A 26,020-nucleotide genomic window follows, 5' to 3' on the forward strand; every position below is an offset into this window, starting at 1 on the left:
CCCACTGTATTTCACGTACATTTAAAATATTTCACACGTATTTCTACAGATATGTCCCCTGCTTCTCTAGCAAAATTTCTCCCTGCAGTTCCGTTTTGACCAAGCTCAATATATACACTGAAGCGCCAAAGAAACTGGTGTAGGCATGCGTATTCAAATACAGAGATATGTAAACAGGCAGAATACGGCGCTGCGGTCAGCAAGGCCTACGTAATACAACAAGTGTCTGGCGCAGTTGTTAGATCGCTTATTGCTGCTACAATTGCAGGTTATCAAGATTTAAGTGAGTTCGAACGTGGTGTTATAGTTGGCGCACGAGCGATGGTATACAGCGTAAGCGATGAAGTGGGGATTTTCTCGTACGAACATTTCACGAGTGCACCGTGAATAGCAGGAATCCGGTAAAACATCAAATCTACGACGGTCGGAAAAAGATTCTGCATGAACGGGACCAACGACAACTGAAGGGAATCGTTTAACGTTACAGAAGTGCAACCCTTCCTCAGATTGCTGCAGATTTCAACGCTGGGTCATCAACAAGTGTCAACGTGACAAGCATTCAACGAAACATCTTCGATACGGGCTTGATGACTGCACGACACAAAGCTTTAAGCCTCGCCTGGACCAGTCAACACCGGTATTGGACTGTTGATGACTGGAAACATGTTACCTGGTCGGACGAGTCTCTTTCAAAATTGTATCGAGCGGATGGACGTGTACGCGTATGGAGACAACCTCATGAATCCAGTGACCCTGAATGTCAGCATGGAACCATTCAAGGTGGTGGAGGCTCTGTAATGGTGTAGGGAGTGAGCAGTTGGCGTAATATGGGACCTCTGATACGTCTAGATACGACTCTGACAGGTGACAAGTACGTAAACATCCTGTCTGACCACCTGCATCCATTCATGACCAATTTGCATTCCGACAGACTTGGGCAATTCCAGCATGACAATGCGACACCCCACACATCCAGAATTGCTACAGAATGGCTCCAAGTACACTGCTCTGAGTTTAAACACTTCCGCTGGCCTTGAAACTCCCCAGACATGAACTTTATTGAGCATATCTGGGATGCTTCCCATCGTGGTGTTCAGAAGTGATCTCTAACCCCTCGTACTCTTACGAATTTATGGACAGCCCTGCAGGATTCATGGTGTCAATTCCCTCCAGCCCTGCTTTGGACATTAGTCCTGTTGCGGCACTTCTGCGTGCTCGAGTGGGCCCTACACAATATTATGCAGGTGTACCAGTTTCTGTGGGTCTTCACTCTATGTTCTCATATCTCCTGAACTATGGGTCGTAGAAGAGTATAGTTTTATAGATACATTCAGCGGCATATGTTGCTACTGTTCGCAAAATGTGTCGCCAATACAATTAGTAATAAAGAAGTAATAAATTGAAATATTGTACCTGATGCTGCAGTTTTGCTGCATGAGCAGCTAAAATGTAGTAAGCGAATAACTTTCCGGTTTCATCATTTTGTGCGATTGTCAGCGAGAAAAAGTTTCTCAAAGGTTTTAAAGTTATGTATAAAATTTGTTGCAAGTCACTAAGTGCTGTCATTCTCAAATACTGGATGAATACCGTCTGAGTATTCGAGCGTCGTGGGCTAATCTTCATTTTCATCCTCACACTCACTCCTCCGATAGGTAGGTGATTCTGACCCCCACAGCGATTCTTTCCAGGCAGTAAGTGATATGTTTACGAAGTTCGGTTGAAATCGGTCCATTGGTTTGGGAGGCGATAGAGAATATACCTACATACGTATAGAAGTACACATAAACATACATCTTTATAGTTTGCATAGTTTCTTACGGTACGTACAGTGCAATCTGCATCTACATCTACATGGATACTCTGCAAATCACAATTAAGTGCCTGGCAGAGGGTTCATCGAACCACCTCCACAGTTCTCTATTATTCCAATCTCGTATAGCGCGCAGAAACAATGAACACCTATATCTTTCCGTACGAGCTCTGATTTCCCTTATTTTGTCGTGGTGATCGTTCCTCCCTATGTAGGTCGGTGTCAACGAACTATTTTCGCATTCGGAGAAGTAAGTTGCTGATTGGAATTTCGTGAGAAGTTTCACTCGCAACGAAGAACGCCTTTCTTTTAATGATGTTCAGCCAAAATCCTGTATCATTTCTGTGACACTCACTCCCATGTTTGATAATAATAAAATGCACTGCTATTGGCTTTGGTCATGCATCACCTTCTCAGTGTGAAAAAGATTAATAGTACTCACCCGTCATAACAATTCGTGATGCGTGGGCATTCCTAGAAGTCCTCTGTAATACACTATACGAGGGGCGTTCAGTGGTAATGCAATACTTTTTTGCACAGGCAGTTTCGGCTGAAAAAATTGCGGAATCTGCTGTGGGACATCTTGGAATATTCCCGCGTCAGGCCTTTAGTTTCATTGTGTTCCGGTAGGTGGTGGCGCTATCTGTAGCCTTCAAAATGGCGTCTGTAACGGAAATGCGTTCCAAGCAGAGAGCTGTCACTGAATTCATTTGGCGGAAAACCAGAGCATCGCAGACATGCACTGGAACTTGCACAGTGTCTATGGAGACATGGAAGTGAATATAATGACGGTGTGTCGTTGGGTGAACAATCTGCCATCATCGCAACAAGGTCGGGCAAACCTGTGCGACCCCCCACGTGCCGGCTGGTCGCACACAGCTGTGACTCCTCCAATGATGAAAGGCGCGGACACCCTCATTGGAGGCAATCGACCGGTCACACTCAAACACCTCGCTGCACAATTGGGAGTCGTCCACCAGTTAGGGTACTCAAAGGTGCGTATCTGCTGAGTTCGTCGCCGCCTAACGGGAGACCATGAAGAGCAATGAAGGACCGTCTGTGCGGAGTTTCTTGCGCGTTGCGAGGCTGATCGTGACAATTTTTTGTCGAAAAGTATCACAGGCGATGAAACTTGGCTTCATCAGTTCGAACCGGAAACTAAACGGCGATCTTTGGAGTGGTGCCACACCATTTATCCTCCGAAGAAAATGTTCAAAGCTGCACCCTCACTCGGTAAACTCATGGTGACAGTCTTCTGGGACTCTGAACAGGTTATTTTGTTTGATGTCCTCCCTGAAGGCGCAACTGTCAGATCGTAAGTGTATTGTGCTACACTCAGGAAATTGAAGGAACGACTTCAGTACATTAGTCACCACAAAAATACAGACGAATTTCCCCATCTCTGTGTCAACGACAGGCCTCTCGGAAGTCTGCGCACCCGAGAGGAGCTCACAGAACTTTTGATGGAAAAAAATATTTATTATATAAAAATGAATGGATGAAAATGGGGAAGAAATGGCTTTAAATATTTTTGTTATTTACTCTTTCAGTACGAACTTTGTTGTAGAACCCCTTTTTTACGTGTGGTAGTAAAAATTCATTTAGATAGAATTAAGCACATTTAAAATTGCGTGAACTTTAGCAACCCTCTCATGCTGATAAATTCAAACTAACTGATTAATAACATTTATGACTTTGAAAAATATTTAAATTAAATTTTTTTTACGTATTTCGGCCTTGGCACACATTTTCTAGATGCAGTGGGTTTTTAAATATTTACTGAATTCTTTCCCGGCGTTAGCTATGGAACACAAGACTGTCTCTGTTAGCATAAAATGGTTAAATATTGCCAAGCCGACCTGAACGTTTAATTATCATTGACAAAACACACTTCACTATACGTTTAAGTTATTTGCCTTAGAAATTGAAAGAACCAACAGATTAACAACTTCAACGTTAATTATCCGGCTATGAATGCACAAATGTAAAATCAGTAATAAATTCAGTCAGCCTCAGGATCGCTGTAAAAGATAAATATTTCGTAATTCACTGCTATTTTTACCTGCTCCCGATTTACGGGTTTGGTTAATTTTATAGCGTAACAATTTTTTAAATGTGCTGCCGCTGCAAATCGTTCGGTCGCGGCACAGCCCAGCAACACCAACGATAATCGCTAAAAATGCTGAAAATTCTTTAAAGAAATATTATAGATGACATGGGCAAGCTAATTTACATTAGTAATACACAATTTTGATAAATTATAATGTATTTAGACCATAACAATAATTAAAATTACACACCTTTATAATTTCTCCTCTAATGGCGGCTAAAGATAGATACAGACAAAAGAGGTCTACTCATTCATATAATGCTACGTCACAGGTTCCTCTCTTCTCCGCTCTCGAGGGAGACGACAAAGAATGCACATTATGTATTCCTATTTATACTATTGCTGATTGTGAATGTGTCTTTGTAATCTTACAACATTATTTTCCTCTGTGGCTGTATTTTACATTTTTTTCATCGCAGATATTAACATATTTCGTAATTACATTATGAGTATAGAAATATTACAATCATAAATACATCGAGAATATTATTACAGAAAATATTACAATAATAACCAACGTCCTTTATACAAAATTAAATAATATTTTTTGTTAAACAGTTACAGTATATACGAATAGCTTCATAGCGGCGTATATAGTACAATTAAATTTTAGTTTATTAATAGTGTGTGTGCTGCCAGGGAACGTTACAAACTTCAGTGAAGTGTTCTCTGTTATTCCTCATGCACCTACAGGTCGGATCTTGCACCTTCCCACTTTCATATGTTTGGCCCAACGAAGGGTGTACTCCACGGGAAGCATACCTGGGTGATGGGAAGCTCTTCATATCTTTCGCATATGTGAAATTATAGGCATGAAATCCTGAGTTGTTTTTTAAGATTCATTCATTCCTAACGTTGGTTACATTACCCGTAAGTTCTGAATTGTGTCGGTGTCTAGTGTTTTCTATAGAAATTCCCCAAGGAGAACACAAATAAGACAGAGAAAGTTACTAAGGAAATCACGGTCTGATTTCATTACTTGTATGTGAATGATACAAAGATTAGGATACACATCAGGAGAATCCTGTGACATATATGCCTTTCTCTCTACGTACTGAGCGTTCCATTTAGATTGCAGTGTGTTTATTGGCCAACTAGTGTAATGCAACACGTAAAGTATTACACTGCAAAACACACCTAGGTCGAATCCTCGCACAGTGTTAACCATCTTGATATGTCGCGTCGGTTAAACGGGTTGTAAATTTAGGGAATTTTTCAGACCACTTACATTTATCCTCAAGTTTCGATATAGACTTCAAACTCACAGAAAGAGAATACTTTACAGACGCAGACCACTCCTCCTCTCCAAGCGCTAGCCCACTCTCCCCACTCGTCACCAATAGCTTAGGTGATGTAACATTAAGAACGACAAAAGCCAGTCCTGATAAAGGAAATAAAAAAGGTGCCAAAATTAATACGAGCAAATGTTCTTCGTCGTTACGTACCCCTTCCCCTCGCTTGCAAAAGAAAGGAAGTAGCTTACGACATAAAGATGAGAAACGAGACAGCAGTCAGCTAATTACAAACGGGGCAGTGTCATGTCACTTACACGTTGACACTGCAGCAGTTAGAAAGATTCAGAATCGTCAGCGATAACAATGGTGACAGCTCAGTATTAGCCGCTAATGACTCAGCATGTGTGCAGGATAGTGGTTAAAATTGTAGCTCAGGAAAGCAGAGAAATCTTCTACAGCTCTATGCAGCACACTTCACAAAAGACACGACTTTACCATTCGCACACAGTCGTCACAAAATCCTTTTAAAAAGTGGAACGTCGAGCATTCGTTAAAGTTTGTCACTTACATTGAGCTAGAGCGGAATTAAATACGCAAGACGCCATCGTAATTCTTATAGTGTTAGACCAAATAATTATTGGCAGACGTCGAGGTGGTTACCTTTTACTGGTCTTTTGCTGAAAACAATAAAGCTGTTTACAAGTGGGCGAATAAATAGTAATAAATACTAAAATTATAACAATGTAGATCATTTATAGTTGAAAAGGGAGATATCCTATCTAAAAATCTGTGGTTTATTGACATTTAAATGTAGCATGAAGGCATCCATGCACTACCGTTACTTTGCATAGTTCCAGTGTGAATTCGTTCAGATGTTTGCTTCTAACTCGGTTAGCTAAAATTTTGGTTCAAATGGTTCAAATGGCTCTGAGCACTATGGGACTTAACACCGTGGGTCATCAGTCCCCTAGAACTTAGAACTAATTAAACCTAACTAACCTAAGGACATCACACACATCCATGCCCTAGGCAGGATTCGAACCTGCGACCGTAGCGGTCGCGCGGTTCCAAACTGAAGCGCCTAGAACCGCTCGGCCACTCTGGCCGGCAAAATTTTGGTCATCCTCTTTCTAGATACTTCATAATCACGTTACTTATTTTTGGGTATTAACTCTTTTTGACAGGTAGGTTGAAGACTTCAGACTAACCTGTTCTTCTTTTATTTTCTCTGATATACCTAAGTAACATTACATATTCCGTATATGAGGAATTATGAACCTGAAAGTTAGGAATATCTGATGTTTGATAGCGATCGGTTATTGTAGTTCTCTCAAGTAGAAATTACCGTTTTCAATCTTTTTGCTGAAAAACGTTGCAGTCGCTGAGACTTTGTTGAGAGGTAGAGAAGTGGTATCGCACGGTTCGTGACAACAAGACTTAAAGCCAAACTCGCGCAGATTTTATTTTGCGAATATGAGAGAGCACCTGTAACAGCAGGGCTCGGCTTTTTGTGACTTAAAATACCTGGAAAATTATCGCTAAAAAACCTGAAAATATCGATGAAATGAAGTAAAGTGACGTAACACATATGTAAAATGAAAATAAGTTAAAGTAATGAAAAACTTTATAAAAGATTGGAACTGAAATTACAAGAAGAATAATTAATTTAAAATTCCTGTGTTTTTCTTGAAGAAATCTTATTCTTTGTAGGCGTACGAAAATTATAGTATTACCATTTTAGAACTGCGATGTACGACAGACAGTATTCAGAGGTCCTCGAAAGTGAGGGAACATCCGTTTTCGTTAACACGTGCTTTTAGTTAGAAAATCTTCCAACATTTGTTGGATATTTTCTTATAGTTTCAAAAACTAACCTACAAATTCGGCACACGCGCATCGATATTTAACTAATGGTCATTACTTCTGTTACAGTATCGATACAAAATATCGTTGTTTTTGTTTCAGTATCAAATGGCTCAAATGGCTCTGAGCACTACGGGACTTAACTTCTGGGGTCATCAGTCCCCTAGAACTTAGAACTACTTAAACCTAACTAACCTAAGAACATCACACACATTCATGCCCGAGGCAGGATTCGAAACTGCGAGCGTAGTGGTCTCGGGGTTCCAGACTGTAGCGCCTAGAACCGCTCGGCCACCCCGGCCGGCGTTTCAGTATCCATACCATCTACAACTTAACGACTGTACACGATGCGACAATACAGCAGACGAACCATAATTCTTTTCTACATGTACGAATACTTTGTTGAACAACATGTTGCACTGTTCATTCCTGCCAACATTAAAAGAATAAACTGTCGTGTCATAAATGGACGTTAAGCACAAACTTTTAAATAATGAAATAAAATCTAAAAAAACATCGTCACCCTTGAAAAATTAAATACATTACGGCACCTGTATCGGGTAAAGTGCAAAATTAGATTTACATTTCTGCAGCCAGAATTTTCTGGATTTTAGTACTTGTAAATAAAGCGTGTCTCATCAGGAGAAAGAAGATTGCTGTCAACAAACATGATGTTGATGTTATTGGTTTGTGGGGCGCTCAACTGCGTGGTTATCAGCGCCCGTACAAATTCCTAACCTTTGCACAGTACAGTCCGCCACTTTTGATGAATGATGATGAAATGATGAGGACAACCCAAACACACAGTCATCTCGAGGCAAGTGAAAAAAATCCCTGATCCTGCCGGGAATCGAACCCGGGACCTCGTGTCGGGAAGGGAGAACAGGACCGCAGGACCACGAGCTGCAGACGTCAACACATACCATGCATTATTAAAACGTTGTAATAAAATGAAATGAATCTGCCACTCGACTGAGTGACGAAACTGCTTCAAGCATACACTGCGCCTTTATAAAGGCAGGTCTGTGTTAGGGACAAGCGACAGATGCCGCTGCTTGGGACGTTCAGGGAATGTTCCTTTCACATATAACTTGAAACATCATATCTACCTGCAGCAATCGCTTCCGTATATCTGATAACTGATAAATGCCGAAATGCGTCATGTGAGCAATTAGGTCATTCCTTGCCTGATGTTTGACTTTTACCATGAGAAACAGTCTGCCTAAATTCAGAACTACCGTTTTTTTTTTTTTAATTTTGAGTCTGATGTCGGATAACAAATGACAAAAGAAATACTTTTACGTGAGATTAATTTCAAAATTACAATTTTATGGGTTTTTCCATTACTTGTACTGTGAACTTTTCTTTCTGCCAAATTTCATGATTTCAGGCCAACGGGAAGTACCCTATAGGTTTTGATGAGAGAGTTCGCAAGTATCAAAATACGTGACCAAATAGTCACATCTTTTGACTGCACTGACTTAGAAGCTTACGTTTCAGGAAAACTATAGGTTTTTTCCTACACAATGCACTAGCGAGGCTTGATTTTCTGACTAGGGATATCTCTGGCAGGGCGCAATGAAAGCAGCTGTAGCGCAAGGGACCATAGACCTCAACACGGGTCGTAAATTTGAACTTCATACGTCTATCCGTTCCTGAGAAAAAGTTGTCTTTACGAATGGAAGAATGGACATTCAGCTAAGGAATGACAAAAAAGTTTTTCTGGTTATATAATTACAAATTAGCAGTCTTCGAACATTTTCATTGGATGTACTGTGAAACCTTCCTTTCTGCCAAATTTCGTAATTGTTGGCCAACGAGAAGTATCCTATAGGTTCTCATGAATGAGTTTGCGAGTATCAAAATGTGTGTCATAAACAGTCGTATCTTTTCAGAATAAAATTTTCACTCTGCATCGGAGTGTGCGCTGATATGAAACTTCCTGACAGATTGTGTGCCGGAGCAGACTCGAACTCGAGATCCTTGCCTTTTGCGGGCACTTGTTCGAGTGTCGATCTGCCACACAGTTTTAACCTGCCAGGAAGTTTTAGCCGTATCTTTTGGTTGCAGAGACTTAGTAGCTTCAATTTTTTACACCGCCAAGAAACGATATACCTCAGATTGTGACATAAGATTCAACTTGATACGTGGGCTCGTTCCCGAGGAAAAGGTTTTTAACAGTCAGACAGACACGATGATAAAATTTTGTCATTGAGGTACGGAATCTTAAAAACCTAAAGGCGTAAGTTCGGCGATCTTGGTGGTCAGTTACTTGTGCTACCACGCCCAATCCATCAGTTAGGGTAAATGCGATTGAGATGTTCCATCACGTGGCTGATAAACTTTGTAGGGATATGAAATGGAATGATCACATAGGCTTGGTCCTGGGTAAAGTAGATGGTAGACTTCGGTTTATTGGTACAACAATAGGGAACTGCAATCAATCTAGAAAGGCGACTGCTTACAAATGACTTGTGGAACCCATCCTAGAACGCTGCTGAAGGGTGTGGGACTCGTACAGAATAGAACTAACAGAGGTACACAGGAAAGGGTGGCAAGAATGCTCACAGGTTTGATCCGTGGGTGTCACAGAGATGCTGAAGAAACAGAACTGGCAGACTCTTGAAGAGAGACGTGAACTACCCCGAGAAAGCCTACTTACTAAGTTTCAAGGACCGCTCCTAAATGATGAATCTAGGAATATACTACAACCCCCTTACGCATCCCTCCCGTAGGAATCGTGAGGACAAGGGTGGATAGTTGGTGCACCATTCTTATTACCATCATTGTTATCATATTTGCTTAAACCCTTTCAAAAAACACGCGACTATCATCGTGAACTACGCGCAGAAGTTTTTAAACAATCATGCTTTCTGCACTATATTTGTGACTGGAGCGCAAAGAAAACCTAGTAATTGGTACAATATAACAATCTCTGCCACGTATTTCATAGTGGTAAGCAGAGTATATATGGAGATGCAAATATAGTTGTAAATATAATAATGGGTGGAGGCCCGTCATGCTGGAAGTACAACTCAGTCCGCGTGCAAAAGGAACGTCTTCAGTTATCGAATAAACGAATTTTGGGTTGGTAAGACACATAAGTGAGTACCAATGGCCCAAAAATAGATGTACATTAAATGAGTTCTCTCTCGGAAACCATTTGGAGTAGGGAATATGTCCATATGACGTTTTTTGCTTCAACTGATCGTGCAGGCCGCATCCTTGAATATTGCCCATTCTTCATGAGGGGACCTTACATGGTATGCTGTCTTCCTTCAAATTGTTAAAACTGCCTTTCTGGTCCGTTTACGTTTCCTGAAGACAAAATGATCGTCGAGCAACAGGTCATCGATTTTGTTTTCCATTCATCTGTATATGATTTTTGTCAACAACTTAGAAGCATGACCTGATAATCTGATTGCGCGTAAGTTCTCTCATTTATTTGTCTTTGTTATCTTTGTTATTGTGTGGCTGACTTTCTCCCAAATGTATATCTCTATCCATATAGTTTTTACGCACTAACTTCAGTAAGCATTTGTTTGCCACTTCCCGCGGCGATTCTAGAATTCTGAGGGACTGTTATTTGTCTGATAGGATACGGATCACTAAATTGATCGTTTTGAATCCCACTTTTTGACATTTCATTCTGCCACTTGTGGGAAGACTGAAACGGGAGGGGGACTGAAGAAGTAATAATACTGGTTTTTAGACTCCACATTCTTTTAATTTTACATGATTTAAGTGAAATAATGGAATGTGTTACAATAAACCGAATTTGATACGAAGGAGACGTCGTTATAAAAGAGATGAAATGAGTATTAGATGTCACGCACGGATGTTGTCAACAACGCTTTACAATGTTTATGCTGAGTAACTAACAAATAAAGTATTAAAAATAGTAAGAGGTATAGTAACATGAACAGAAAGGATGATGACAGTCAACTATGCAGCTGATATTGCTGTCCTGACTGAATCACAGTAAGAACTATAATAGAAAGGGTCATAAAAGAAGGAAAAGTTATTTATTGATTTAACCTCATCTTATTAGGACCATCAGATCCCCACTTACATCGGATAAGATTTTAACACATTTAACATTAGGCCTTACGGCAGGATTGCTGTAGAAACGATTGGAGTTTGAAGGGAGTGGATTTCTGTGGGTGACGGACTGATATTAATTTGCGGTGTGGATGGGAAAACAAGTGGCTGTGAATGGTAGGAAAAATTAATTTTTCGTGTGGATTTCTGGATCAGGAAATGGCAGTAGGTTAAAGTTACAGAAGAGCACTGTGAGGTCTGGTCTCACTTGTCACCCATTTGCAACACAGGAATAAACATGGGGAAGTGACTAGGTCTCGCTTTCATGTGGTCACCAAACGACTGGTGTTCATGCTTCCTAGTTGGTGCACTATTCTTATTACCATCATTATTATCATATTTACTTGAACCCTTTCAAAAAACACGCGACTATCATCGTGGACAGTATTGACTGCGAGGAAGGGAAGAACTGTACCAGAAAAGCGGAACATTAATGGTGACAGACGAATAGGATAAAGTTTGACATACATTTGTTTAGGAAGTATGAGAAGAGGCTGACGGAACAGGTGTTTATTATACTTGAAAGCAGATAAAAAGCTTTCGTCAAATGTGCCCGGAAGGTGTGAAAAGAACCTTGTACAGGCTCCGCGAAATCGAAGAGACACCCTCTGACCGGACAAAGTGTGAGTCACTGATCGACAGCTGGGCAAGGGATGGACAGAGGAAAGAAAAAAGGTCACCATAGAAAGATGGCAAAGATTTTGGGCTGCAAAGAAGGTTTCCTGTAACGCGTTATTAGCACGTAATGTGGTCTTTACTGGTCGTTATCGAATAATCTAATAATAAAAATAATTAATCGTATTTCCGTGATTGGAGGCGTTTCCTACCTCACAGTCAGATTCACTATGTATGCGCATCTGTTTATGAATCATGTGAGTTTTAATCGATGTTTTTCACGTTTTAACAGTTCGCGTTGTATCCCCAGGGCAGAGGAAGAGGAGTTAGCCCAGCATTTACATAGATAAGCATAGGCGATCGCCTGAGGAATCACATGCAGGGCGGCCGGTGTACCAGTCCTTCGGGGACTGGAAATTTGAGTGATTGTGTCTGCTGTGGACTACCGTACTGCATGTACAAAACATATATGAGATTTTCACTCTGCAGAGGAGTGTGCGCTAATATGAAACTTCTTGGCAGATAAAAACTGTGTGCCGGACAGATACTCGAACTTGGGACGGAGTTCGAGTCTCGGTCCAGCACACAGTTTTTATCTGCTAGGAAGTTTTGTATAAAACATCTTCGAATTTCTTGCTGCGTCGACTCTGGGTAAAACGTCAAGCTTTCGACAGTTCCCAAATTTGTCGGGAGAAACTAACTGTCTTGGTTGTGTTCTGTGGTGGTGTGTAGAGCCCACAGACGGCTTCTGATTGGTCGGCGTACGTTATCATTACGTCAGGCAGCCGTCATGGTGTCAATGTCTGGTCTGGTAGCGGCATGACTCCCGTGGGTGAGTAAACGATTCGGCGAATTTCTTGGTTTCTTCGAAATGCCGACAACTCACTTTCACGCACCACAGTCACAGTTTTCGTATGTTCGAATTTCCACTGTCTCTTTAGCCTGCATGTAAAAACCTGGGAAAATCTTTTGTTTCATCAGACATTTGTCTTTATTTGTTAGTAAATGTTCAACAGCTGATTACTTCACAAGTTCCTGATTTTTAATGCATCGTCGACGTTTGGTAATGGTACGGATGGACTGACCGACGTAGTTGCTTCCGCAAATGACAGGGGTTCCGTGGCCGAGAGTGTCTTTCTACAGGACGCAGCACATCCTTTACATTCTTAGGTGGTCTTATTTCTCGTCTTCCGAGGAGCTTGCCTGTTTTGCTAAATGTAGAACAGTAGAAAGAAAGAAGCGCAATCTGTGGCTCTTCACGAGATTGTTCACTATTTGTTTCGTTCCTGCTTCTTGAAGAACGCAAACTTTACATGCCACGAAGCCATTTTTTGCATTATGTACTTCTGATGCTTCATTTCAGAATCCAAGTGGTTCTCGTCAGAAGCATTGGTAACTCTGAATATCAAAGTATTTAAAATCGTTGTCTTCTGGAATAGATGGTGGATGCTCTGCGAGCTGAGATATACATCTCCGTGTGTCGGCTTGCATTACACAAAGTGACCGCTCATCTGGCATACGTCGTACCAAAACATTTAAAAATGTCAATTTATTTCTCCTCCTCTACAGTGAACCGGATATTTTGGTGTATGCTCTGAAGAAGTTCCTCAAGTTGATGCATTAGCCAAGCAAGCGACACCTTTAGGTATTGTCCTGGATCTGAAATTACCTTACACAGACACGTGAGTTCAAAAGTCATGCGAACCAACAATGGCAAGAGATGTGGAATGTTTCCCGGCAAACGAAAGGCGGTTATTACGCAGTACTCCAACCTCGGGAATATTCACAGCCGTGGTTCATGAGGACATATTTGGACCGATCCACAATTTCTACCATCGTACGACTTCACGCCTCTTTTCCTCGACATCTACATCGGATCAACGTTTACTCTTCGCCGGCATGTGAGTGTGATTCTGAGTCGGAAGCTGATGTCAGCCACATCTTATTTATGTGTCCCTAATTTGACTGCCAACGGTTGGACTTTCTGAAGTCATTGCTGAGTATCGGATACCACCTTTCTCAATCAGCTACTTCTATTTTATTTACCAAAGACATCCACCTTCACAAAGTGATTGTTAAGTTCCTCAAGAGTACTGTATACAATCTGTAGGTTTCAATGGTGTAAATATTCTATTTTTCTGTCTTGCTTCTGAAGATATTTTAGGAATGATGTGAACTGTAAATCAACACAATTTTAACTACCTTTTAATCCGATTATTGCAAAAATATGGTCGACACAGCTGTGACGGATATTCAATTCTATGTACATTATGACTATATGTTATTGATACCTAAATCGAGTTGCTACACGGAATGCCAAATAAATGGTTCAAATGGCTCTGAGCACTATGGGACTTAACTTCTAAGGTCATCAGTCCCCTAGAACTTAGAACTATTTAAATCTAACTAACCTAAGGACACCAAACACATCCATGCCCGAGGCAGGATTCGAACCTGCGACCGTAGCGGTCGCGTGGTTGCAGACTGTAGCGCCTAGAACTGCTCGGCCATCCCGGCGGGCGCCAAATAAATAAATAATAATAACAAAAAAGTTGCTAAAGAACTTCGACACCGTTTGGCCAGGCCATAAACACGACGTCAACATAACGATTAAATGAATATGGACGAAATGGAAGAAAATTTAACGCAATTCCCTAAGAATATGGAAAAAATAAATTGGTGTCTGCTCTATCCATCCTTGTGCCCCATAAGGACGTAACAACAGCAGTAAGGACGGTCAGTTACTTATCACGAGTACGATGGTGATAATCGCAGAAATCTTGAGTTTTTACTAAGGAATGATGCAGCAATAAATCCGAGGCGGCCGTTGTGGCCGAGTGGTTCTAGGCGCTTCAGTCCGGAACCGCGCTGCTGCTACGGTCGCAAGTTCGAATCCTGCCTCGGGCATGGTTGTATGTGATGTCTTTAGGTTGGTTGGTTTTAAGTAGTTCTAAGTCTAGGGGACTGATGACCTCAGATGTTAAGTCCCATAGTGCTTAGAGCCATTTGAACCATTTTTTTGAATAAATCAGAGAATGTTTTATACAAGTATGACGTCGCGAGAAACTTTGTTTCCGTAGTGTCTATTACTACTGCTGAAAAAAAACAGATATATCGATAACTTTAACCAAAAATGACGATATATATCGGTGGTATATTTTCATCCTGTATATCGACATCAAAATGGCAATACGAGTGCCGGTATTTCTATTTTATATAATATTTTTTTCACAATTTTCGGTAAATATTTGAAGTTGTTGATTTTACTTTCACTGTGTGAAGAAATCTTACTAGTTTTTAGCGTTCATCCAATCTTTCTCTTTGACTGTGTGAAGCAAGTATATGTTCCCCAAAAGAAGAAGTCCAATTGCGCTGGGCGGTGGCGGTGCGAGTGGAATAGAGAGATGTCTGATGGGAACAAATAGCACGCCAGTTGCGTTAAAAGAAAAGATTTTTAACACAACTAGTGTGCTATTTCTTCACATCAGCAATATTCAACTACAGTTGTTGAAAATGATGAACAGAAAATCTAAATGACAAGATTGGTCTTTACGGTTGGTAGAGACACGTGAGGGGAAATGCTGACGTAATCGGCGCCCGACGCTACGACCAGAAACTGCAATGTTTAGCTTCACCACGCAGTTTTGACACTACAGCTTTATGGTCGCTGGCATTGGCAGAAATGAACAAACAGGGAAGTCGACATGAAGTGTTCCGATCTAACCCGGTGTATGACGAAACCGAACAACGGACCCACTTGGCGCCTTTCATTGTGCAACTTAACATGCAATTGCCGTTGTGAACAAAGTGGTTATCACCAAGCGTGAACGTGCTTCGTTTTTCTTCCGATTCTTGTTCTAAGGGTAGGCTGCTAACTTCTTGATGGACAGAATATCTACTAGGGCAATCCCAAAAGTAAGGTCTCCTATTTTTCTATAAGTACATAGACCTGTTTATTTCTACAGTGGTTTACATCAGTTTACAGCTTGAACATTTAGCTATTTTTCGACATAATCACCATTTCTGTCGATGAATTTTTGTAGACGCTGTGGTAGCTATTGTATGCCCATTTCATGCCAGCTCGCCGCCATGCTATTCAGAAAGTTATGAGCCTCTTCTTTCACCTCGTCGCCGGAGTTGAATCGCTTTCTGGCCAAATGTTCTTTTAACCTAGGGAACAGGTGGTAGTCACTGGGCGTCAAGTGAGTGATTATTTTCCACTGAAACTGTTGCAGGAGAGCAACGGTTTGCCGAGCGACGTGTGGGCGAGCGTTGTAATGGAGAATGTGTACGCCCTTGCTCAACATTCCTCATCTCCGGTTCTCAATTGCCCGTCTGAGTTTATTCAGAGTCTCACGGTACCTGTCAACGTTAATTGTGGTCCCAGTGGGCATAAAGTCGACCAACAATACTCCTTTCCGATCCCAAAAAAAAAAAAAAAAAAAAAAAAACTGTTGTCATTACTTTACCGGCAGACTATGTTTGTTTGAATTTCCGCGGCTTTGGCGAAGAAGGATGCCGCCACTGGCGTGATTGTTGCTTGGTCTCAGGTGTAAAGTGGTATGCCCAGGTTTCGTCACCCACGACAATTGAGTCCAGAAAGTTGTCCTTTTCGGCTGCAAGGCGGTGAAGAAATGTGTGGGAAGCATTCAACTTGTTACCGCGTGTGGTCCACAGTCAGCTTGCGCGGCACCCATCTTGCGCACACTTTCCGGTAGTTCAATGTTTCCGTTAAAACTCTGTGAGCGGTGCTTCGGGAAACCTCAGCAACCAACGTGCAGAGATCATCCAGGGTGATCCGCCGATCTTCACGCATGCTTTGCTCAACCTTCAACCCTGTCTCCTCAGAAACTGACGGTCTCCCACTCCTTTGTTCGTCGTGAATTTCGGTCCGACAAGCTGAAAAACTCTCTACAACACTTACGAACATTTTTGACATCCATGCACGACTCACCATACACTTTCGTCAATTGGCGATGGATTTCAATCGGCGCAGTGCCCTTTGCGTTAAAAAACCGCATAAATGCACGCAATTCGCACTTAAAAGTAACATCCAACAGGAACTCCATTCTCAATGGCTGCCAAGCCGAGACTGAGCGCCTCAGAGCGGAGTGCGCATGTGTACACACAGCGCGTGATGCACTCTTGATAACAGTGTGACCAACTGCCACACAAACAGAGTTCTGTACTTATAAAAATAGGAGACCTTACTTTTGGGATTACCCTCGTAATAGTAAATCAATACTCAAATATACAGCTCTAAAACCGGCAGTATATACAGGGTGGTCCATTGATAGTGACCGGGCCAGATATCTCACGAAACAAGAATCAAACGAAAAAACCACAAAGAACGAAACTCGTCTGCCTTGAAGGGGGAAACCAGATGGCGCTATGGTTGGCCCGCTAGATCGCGTTGCCATAGGTCAAACGGATATCAACTGCATTTTTAAAACTAGGAACCCCCATTTTTATTACATATTCGTGTAGTACGTAAAGAAATATGAATGTTTTAGTTGGACCACTTTTTTCGCTTTGTGATAGATGGCTCTGTAATAGTCACAAACGTATAAGTACGTGGTATCACGTAACATTCCGCCAGTGCGGACGGTATTGGCTTCCTGATACATTACCCGTGTTAAAATGGACCGTTTAACAATTGCGGAAAAGGTCGATATCGTGTTGATGTATTGCTATTGTTACCAAAATGCCCGACGGGCGTGTGATATGTATGCTGCTCGGTATCCTGGACGGCATCATTCAAGTGTCCGGACCGTTCGTCGGATAGTTACGTTATTTAAGGAAACAGGATGTGTTCAGCCACATGTGAAACGTCAACCACGACCTGCAACATATGATGATGCCCAAGTAAGTGTTTTAGCTGCTGCCGCGGCTAATTCGCACATCAGTAGCAGAGAAATTGCGCGAGACTCAGGAATCTGAAAAACGTCGGTGTTGAGAATGCTACATCAACATCGATTGCACCCGTACCGTATTTCTATGCACAAGAATTGCATGTCGACGACTTTGAACGTCGTGTACAGTTCTGCCACTGGGCACAAGGGAAATTACGGGACGATGACAAATTTTTTGCACGCGTTCTATTTAGCGACGAAGCGTCATTCACCAACAGCGGTAACGTAAATCGGCATAATATGCACTATTGGGAACTGGAAAATCCACGATGGCTGCGACAAGTGGAACATCAGTGACCTTGGCGGGTTAATGTATGGTGCGGCATTGTAGGAGGAAGGATAACTGGCCCCCATTTTATCGATGGCAATCTAAATGGTGGAATGTATGGTGATTTCCTACGTAATGTTCTACCGATGTTACTACAAGATGTTTCACTTCATCATGGATGTCCGGCACATAGCTCGCGTGCGGTTGAAGAGGTATTGAAAAAGCATATGTCATGACATGTGGATTGGTCGTTTAAGCACCAGACCATGGCCCGCACGTTCACCGGATCTGACGTCCCCGGATTTCTTTCTGTGTGGAAAGTTGAAGGACATTTGCTATCGTGATCCACCGACAACGCCTGACAACATGCGTCAGCGCATTGTCAATGCATGTGCGAACATTACGGAAGGCGAACTACTCGCTGTTGAGAGGAATGTCGTTACGCCAAATGCACTGAGGTTGACGGATATCATTTGGAGCATTTATTGGATTAATGTGGTATTTACAGGTAATCACGCTGTAACAGTATGCTTTCTCGGAAATGATAAGTTCACAAAGGTACATTTATCACATTGGAACAACCGAAATAGAATGTTCAAACGTATCTATGTCCTATATTTTAATTTAAAAAACTTACCTGTTACCAACTGTTCGTCTAAAATTGTGAGCCATATGTTTGTGACTGTCACAAAGCGAAAAAAGTGGTCCAACTATAACACTCATATTTCTTTACGTACTACACGAATATGTAATAAAAAATGGGGGTTCCTATTTAAAAAAACGCAGTTGATATCCGTTTGACCTATGGCCGCGCCATCTAGCGGGCCAACCATAGCGCCATCTGGTTTCCCCCTTCAAGCTTGACAAGTTTCGTGCTTAGTAGTTTTTTGGTTTGACGCTTATTTCGTGAGATATTTGGCCCGGTCACGATTAATGGACCACCCTGTATATGCTATGTGCAGCCAGTATTTTCATAGGCAGGTACGTCGATACTTTATTCGTTGATACATCAATACACTGACAATTTTTTCGACGTATCGATGACGATAACGACGTATTTCACATATCGATGTATCGGATTCCAGATATTTTTTAAAAATATCAGCAGTCCTAGTGTCTACACTTCACACTATTCTAGCAGGGAGCAGAACTGACAGTATCGTTTGAATAACGAGAACTAGCATATAAAGGCAGCGAAATGGCGCTACCGCTCCTCGGGTGGTGACGGAGTGTGGGGGCGCTGACAGGACGGTGCGAGTGAGGCGGTGGCGGCGTCCGCCGGCCGTGCCGCGGTGAGAGCCCGCCGGCCATTAACACGTCCGAGTGACAGTGCCCGATGTACTCCGCCGATCAAGGCGTGCCACCGCGCCGCCGCCGCCGCCGCCGCCGGCAGGCCACAAAGGAGCCTCTTTCCCGCGGGGCTTACATAATTATTTCGATCCGCGCATATTTCCACTATCAAGGCCGGGAACACTCCGCCCAGACATCTGTAGAATGAGCCAGCGGAAATTCTTGGTCCAATAGCAGAGTTTCAGGAACGCTGCGGGGCGACTTGTCTTTTCGGCGGCAAAAGCAAAGGAAGCGAGTTGCCCGCGAGGTAGAGGTCGCTCGCTGCCGTGTCCGGCTCGGCCGCGTATCTCGTCTACATCGGGCCACGGCGCGCTTTTTACCTTCCCACACCCTCCAAACCCACTACCGGCGTTTTTCTCCCCCCCGTGCAGTCGATCGAAGGTTAACATTTTTTGCCGTGTTCTACCCCCGGTGTGTTGAATTAACATCGGAGGGCAGCGACTGACGATGCTATGATATATGGCGAGCGATCCGTAGCGGGTGAGGAATTTTTCAGCAGCTACTCTCCGCTCGCTACCGACTGTATAAATCACGTGGAGCTGTCCTCGAGTGAAGAAATTTGCACCTGAAATTATCCTGACATTCCTCTGTCTTAACAGCGTGAGAAGGCGGAAGCGAGAAGGAGCGTTTTCTGACCGAAAGGCTATGCATCTTTCGGTGCGTTTCAGCCAGGCGGGGCTCCAACGACTGCTGTCTGAGAGAGGCGGTGTAGTGGGACGCGAAATTGAAGCGTCACCCATCCACCAGTGTCAGCCCAGTTTGCAGGTGAATATAAGTTTAATTTAGTTTTGTTTATGCATTTTTTGTAATATTTGTAATGGTTGTGAATTGTCTAAAGTTTTTGTATTTTTTTATGTTTCATGTACGGAGAGGGCGGCGCAACGAACGGAGACAGCGTCTTCGCTGCCGGGACCAGAGAGAAAATTGCTGGCCACTATACGTCGCGGGTCGACAGCCAAAGAGCAACAGAAGATCCTGGAACCGAGTTGTTGCGTCGTGCTTCTAAAAATTGATAAATGAGAATTTGTAATGTTTTGTACAACAATGATATCATAGCAAGTTTAATATTATTGAAAATGTCAATCCTATCTTGTCAAGGCTCAGGTTCACGCCTGTATGTAGGAAGATAATAAACCAGTGGATGCTATTAAAGTTGAAATACGTGTTCCGAGGATTTATTTATGAGGAATTATGTGAATGAATTAATAATATATTTGACAAGATTATTGAATTTTGACTGCATTCATCGCGACTTTGAATCTCAAAAGTTTATTCAATGTGGTTCTAATATCGATTAAATCAGATAACGTGTATCAATATAATTTCTGAGGAGAAACAAACGACGTCAAAAATTGAAAAAGTTCACGCATACCAATTGGCCCGAGTGACGTAATTCTGTGCATACGACTCAAATGATGTTTTACAGTTTCGTTCAAGAACCATTCTGAGACAATTTAAAAAGAATATAAATAATTTTGGAGTGGGATGTAACTGACGTAGGTGACGAAGTCTACACATGATCATATGTCGAAAGAAAATCATTTATAAAGAACTTACGTCGTTACACTACACCGGCCTTTAGTGGAGCTGCCTTTACGAGGAAAAAGTTCACAGCGCGATGCTCACGTCACAAACTTTGCAAGTAGGCTGTTTAGGTTTTTATGTTGGTAACGCCACGTGGCGCTGTGTATGAAAATCACTGCACTGTGTGCAGTCTGTGGCTGGTTGGACTCATTTTTGGAATCATAGAGTAAATATCTCTGGAGTTAGCATTCACATGCGCAGAACAGATTTTGTGTTGTCAACATACATTGCCGGCCTGGTCACGTGTTCTCGGGACATTGTGTGTTTGTCCGTACAGCGCCGTGTATATTTCGAATGTCACTACATCCCTAGTACAGATGGATTCTTTTCGTACGTGTCGTGGATTATTTATATATGCTGCGCAGACATTTTAACAATATCCATTTGATACCGGGAATAAACGTAACTTTTAAGGGCAAGTGATATTGCATTCTGCTTCTTTGCGATAGGTGTCACAGTTCAGATGCACTCGATTTTTGGTAGTTTTCGGTATGATACGGCACTTTATAGTATTACAGAGCCTGACGTACATTTTTGCGGTGATAGTCTTGCAAAACTACTTGACAGTACGCTAGTACTGTTGCAAGTGTCCGAAAAACAACGACGTTGCGACACATTAGCGATTATATCCCTGCTAATTCGTCCTTTTTTACTGCTATTTCTGCGTATTTCTTTTCTCGTTTTTGCGTCTTAAAGCACAATTTTTCTTACTGGTGACACTTTGAAGTGTTTATTTAACACATTTTACGTATTTGCTTCCAGCTTATTAAATACATAGTAGAGTGAGTAAGAAGGGTGAAAAAAGGCGATCGGAGAATAAATGTACTGTAAAGCAAATACAGTTGGTCATGACACATATCACCATTAGGGTAAGAGTTTGGGGACATGTATACTAATATTTTACGCTTCTTAATCAAATGGTGAAGAAAATAAATTGAAGGCAAAATACACAAAAGAAGATGAATGTGTACTTTGATTAGCTACACTATCGTGTTTTTTATTTGATTTGTGCAGAAAATGTATTTAAGCCGAATGCAGAAATTGGTAGTAGGTGCTGTGGAAAATTAAAAATAGTTGGTGTAGCATCTACCTTCAGCCACACACGTCCAAATTTTTCTCTGTATAAACATTCCTCTTCAAAGTGTTTTGAACATACTTTGGAATATTTTGTGGGGACAGAATTACTCCTCCTTATTTTCTGGAGCCACATATTTTCTCGTTGTTCATTCTTCGGGAAACTAAAATATAAATCACAAATAATCATTCCCCATATCCTAGACACACTTAACATGGTCTCCTACTGTAACTTTACTGTAAACAAAAAGTTTTGGACACACATATTATACGAAGACAATTACAGACTCCCACTCTATTGAATTTATCTGTCTCCCGTCTTTCAAATCTACATACATAATCGACAAGTCACTGATAAATGCATGGAGGATAGAATTTGCTGAAACAACTAACCATTCCCTTTCCTGTTCCACTAGCAAATTTACGAGAGGAAGCTATTGTTTGTAAGGTTTTGTACGAACCGTAATATCTGTTATATAGTCATAAAATCGTAGAAAAATAGGGCTACAGACTCAAGCCTTAATTATAATGCGTCTCGAAATTTCTTAACATAGTGCCCGTGAAAAGTTACTATCCCTCCTTTCACATATTTTTCTTTGCATCCGTAGCGACAACAGTAATTCACCATCGCTATTACACTATCAACAAATGGTGAAAACACAACAAAAACTCTTGATATTATAAAGTTCAAACTCTGCGGAAAGCACACACGCACAGCGAAGTCTCGAAAACGCGTGACTATCCTGGTTTAATGTTGACAACATGCGCAGAACGCAATGCTCACTCCAGAGATATTTACTCTGTTGTTAGAATATTAGCTTGTGTAGTGTTGGGCAGTTGGCTGTTAACAGCGCGTAGCGTTGGGCAGTTGGAGGAGAGCCGCCAGCAGTGGTGGATGTGGGGAGAGAGATGGCGGAGTTTTGAGCGGACTGCTTGGACGTGTGTCCGCCAGAAAAAGGAAATGTGTTAAATTGGATGACATAAAATTATATATATTTATTATGACTTTTGAACGCTATTAAGGTAAATACATTGTTTGTTCTCTATCAAAATATTTCATTTGCTAACTATGCCTATCAGTAGTTAGTGCCTTCATTAGTTGGTATCTTTTATTTAGCTGGCAGTATTGGCGCTCGTTGTATTGCAGTAGTTCGAATAACGAAGATTTTTGTGAGGTAAGTGATTCATGAAAGGTATAGGTTATTGTCAGTCAGGGCCATTCTTTTGTAGGAATTATTGAACGTCAGATTGCGTTGCGCTAAAAAATATTGTCTCAGTTTAGTGATGAACAGAATAAGCAAAGAGAGAACTGTCTGAGTAAGTTCAGTTTTACTCTGCTGTATTTGTATCAAATAACGTAGAAGTTTACTAGCACAGTCATTCATAATTTTTCTAAGGGGACGTTTCAGCTTTCTTTGTATCAAATAACGCAGAAGTTTACTAGCACAGTCATTCATAATTTTTCTAAGGGGACGTTTCAGCTTTAAGTCAGGGTACGCTGATTGGTGGGGCTGACTGCTTTCCCACCAGGGGTTACAACTAAATCTACACCGCAATGCCATCTACCCTAACCATTATGGCTATTGTCCGTCTGCTGTTCAATCGTCGCCTACTTGGCTTTTAGTGTAGAACATGCAGTTAGTTCCTTTATGTTTTGAGAAAACTTTACGACTAAGAAATGAGGAGAGCAGGTATTTCCACTGATTTAAGAAACTTAATTAGCTATGTTGAACACACATATAGAGGAGAGTAGGATAACTGTGCACAATGCGTAATCGTACGCGTTCAATATCTGCAGCCTGAGATAAACGTGACGTCGTTCGACTACTGCTGCCCTCTTCTGATTCCAGTAAGTAACAAACAGCATCAGAAAGACAGGCACCCTTGGAGCTGTGGAAAGCGTGAGTGTGAGAAAAAAAGGCTAATTTGTTGTTTTGAGCAGACAAAGAAGAAAAAAGTAACCTTACATGAAGTACTGATTTACTTTTGCCTATGTTGTCATTAAAGCCTGTAATTCATTGTACCTTACATGGACTTAGTTTCTAAGTTGTATACGAAACTATTTAATATAAAGAATATGACCTCTTTCGTGGTAAAGACAGACTTGGTAATAGTGCGCTGAAAGAAAATAGATTGGAAGGAACAGGAAGATGAAATTAAGAAGAAACTAAGAAAAGAAAAGAAACATCAGACTGGGTTGAAGAACAGGTACGGGAACGCTGTACATGGATTTTTTACTGTGCAGGTAGAAAAGAAGAAAAAGAGACTGGAAGTAAGGAGGAAACAGCAGATATTGAGATATCAGATGTATCCAGCATGTATGATGATGACAATAATGATTATTACCACAGTCAGTCTACTGGCTCATTGCAATCGCCACTTGCATGTAGTAAAGAACGTAGTGAGTTATGATGCATCTCTGAAGGAGTAGAGAAAGACAAAAAATTGTAGTACAGTTATGATGGTGGCTCTGCTTGTAATCATGTTGCATGTACTGGAGAAGACACCTCGAGATTGTCTGTCATTCTAAAAACTTTAGATACGTAAAAATTGTTTAACAGACGAGGGACTCTGCATTTGCAACATGCGCCAAGGTGGGAATTTGCGTCGGACGGGAAGCGTGTTCGGATGGTCGACTCGATTAAGGCAACATTCTAGAGTAGAAGAGCAGACGGGTTCGTGTCCCGTTCTGGCACAAATTTCCAACTGTCGCCATTGCATTACCACAATGCTCTGTGAGTCTGGAAGTCACGAGTTCCGCGCCCAGATTGCGTGAAAATGTAATCACATGTCAGTTCTAGTGTAATATATTTATCCAATGAATACCCATTTATCATCTGCATTTCTTCTTGGTGTAGCAATTTTAATGGCTAGTAGTGTAAATTTTCAGTGATACTTTAGTATCCGTCCTCAGCGAACAGATCTTCATATGTAACCCTGCTCCTGCAATTCTTGCCTTCCCTTGTTCCCTCTGCTACAGTTTTCAGCAGCGACATATGACAGAATCTGTGACGAAAGATACTCTCTGTGGTGTCACCGCCAGACACCACATTTGCTAGGTGGTAACTTTAAATCGGCCGCGGTCCATTAGTACATGTCGGACCCGCGTGTCGCCACTGTCAGTGATCGCAGAGCGAGCGCCACCACACGGCAGGTTTAGAGAGACTGAGTAGCACTCGGCGCAGTTGTACGACGACTGTGCTAGCGACTACACTGACGAAGCCTTTCTCTCATTTGCCGAGAGACAGTTAGAATAGCCTTCAGCTAAGTCCATGGCTACGACCTAGCAAGGCGCCATTAACCATTTCAAGAGAGAGCCTCACTTGTATCATCAAGAATGCTGTATACAAATGATGGATTAAAGTTAAGTATTCCAGCAGCTACGTACTTTTCTTTATAGCATTCATTACGTATCCTGTTTCAGACTTAAGCAAGCCTGCGTGAATTAAACGCGTGCCTTTCGGTTACCCGTCACTGTGGACTGGCTGTCTTGTCAGTCCACTACACTCTCTCTTCCACACCTTGTGTTCTTTATTACGTATCTGTGGCGTTACAGTTCGCCTGCCCACCACTTTCGCTAACAAGTGGCACCCAATGGAGGTGATGACACGCCTCTCGGCCTAAGGAATCACCTGCCTCGATCCTATCTGCAGGCGTGAGTAAGGCAGTTTTTTGAGTATTAATCAGCCAACCGGGGATGTAGGTAAAGAGGAAGCGCAGTACGACAATTATAGCAATGGAAAGAGCCCACACTCGAGTCCATTATTGCGACGTATTCCGAATTCACGATTAAAAAGGAACATGAATATTAAGCACAGAAATCGAGAAATTTTTTTAACTAAAGCTCACAGGTTATCAAGTAACAGTTGAAATGAAACCCCTTGTAAGACTGAGAAGAGTGAGAGAAATTCTGGTAATGAGAAGCTATAGTGGAGCTAGATTGTGAGCTGCCTATCCTGTAACCCCTAGTATCTCGCTGGCTGTCGTCCACGAGATCCTCTGCTCTGGAACCGGACACCACGTGTTGCCTGCTCCAGGACATCGACAAAAGCCAGGCTGAGTGACCCTGCTGGGTTCTGTATAAAAACTAGGTCCCAA

The sequence above is a fragment of the Schistocerca cancellata genome, chromosome 2 (genome assembly GCF_023864275.1).
Source record: "Schistocerca cancellata isolate TAMUIC-IGC-003103 chromosome 2, iqSchCanc2.1, whole genome shotgun sequence".
Lineage (NCBI taxonomy): Eukaryota > Metazoa > Arthropoda > Insecta > Orthoptera > Acrididae > Schistocerca > Schistocerca cancellata.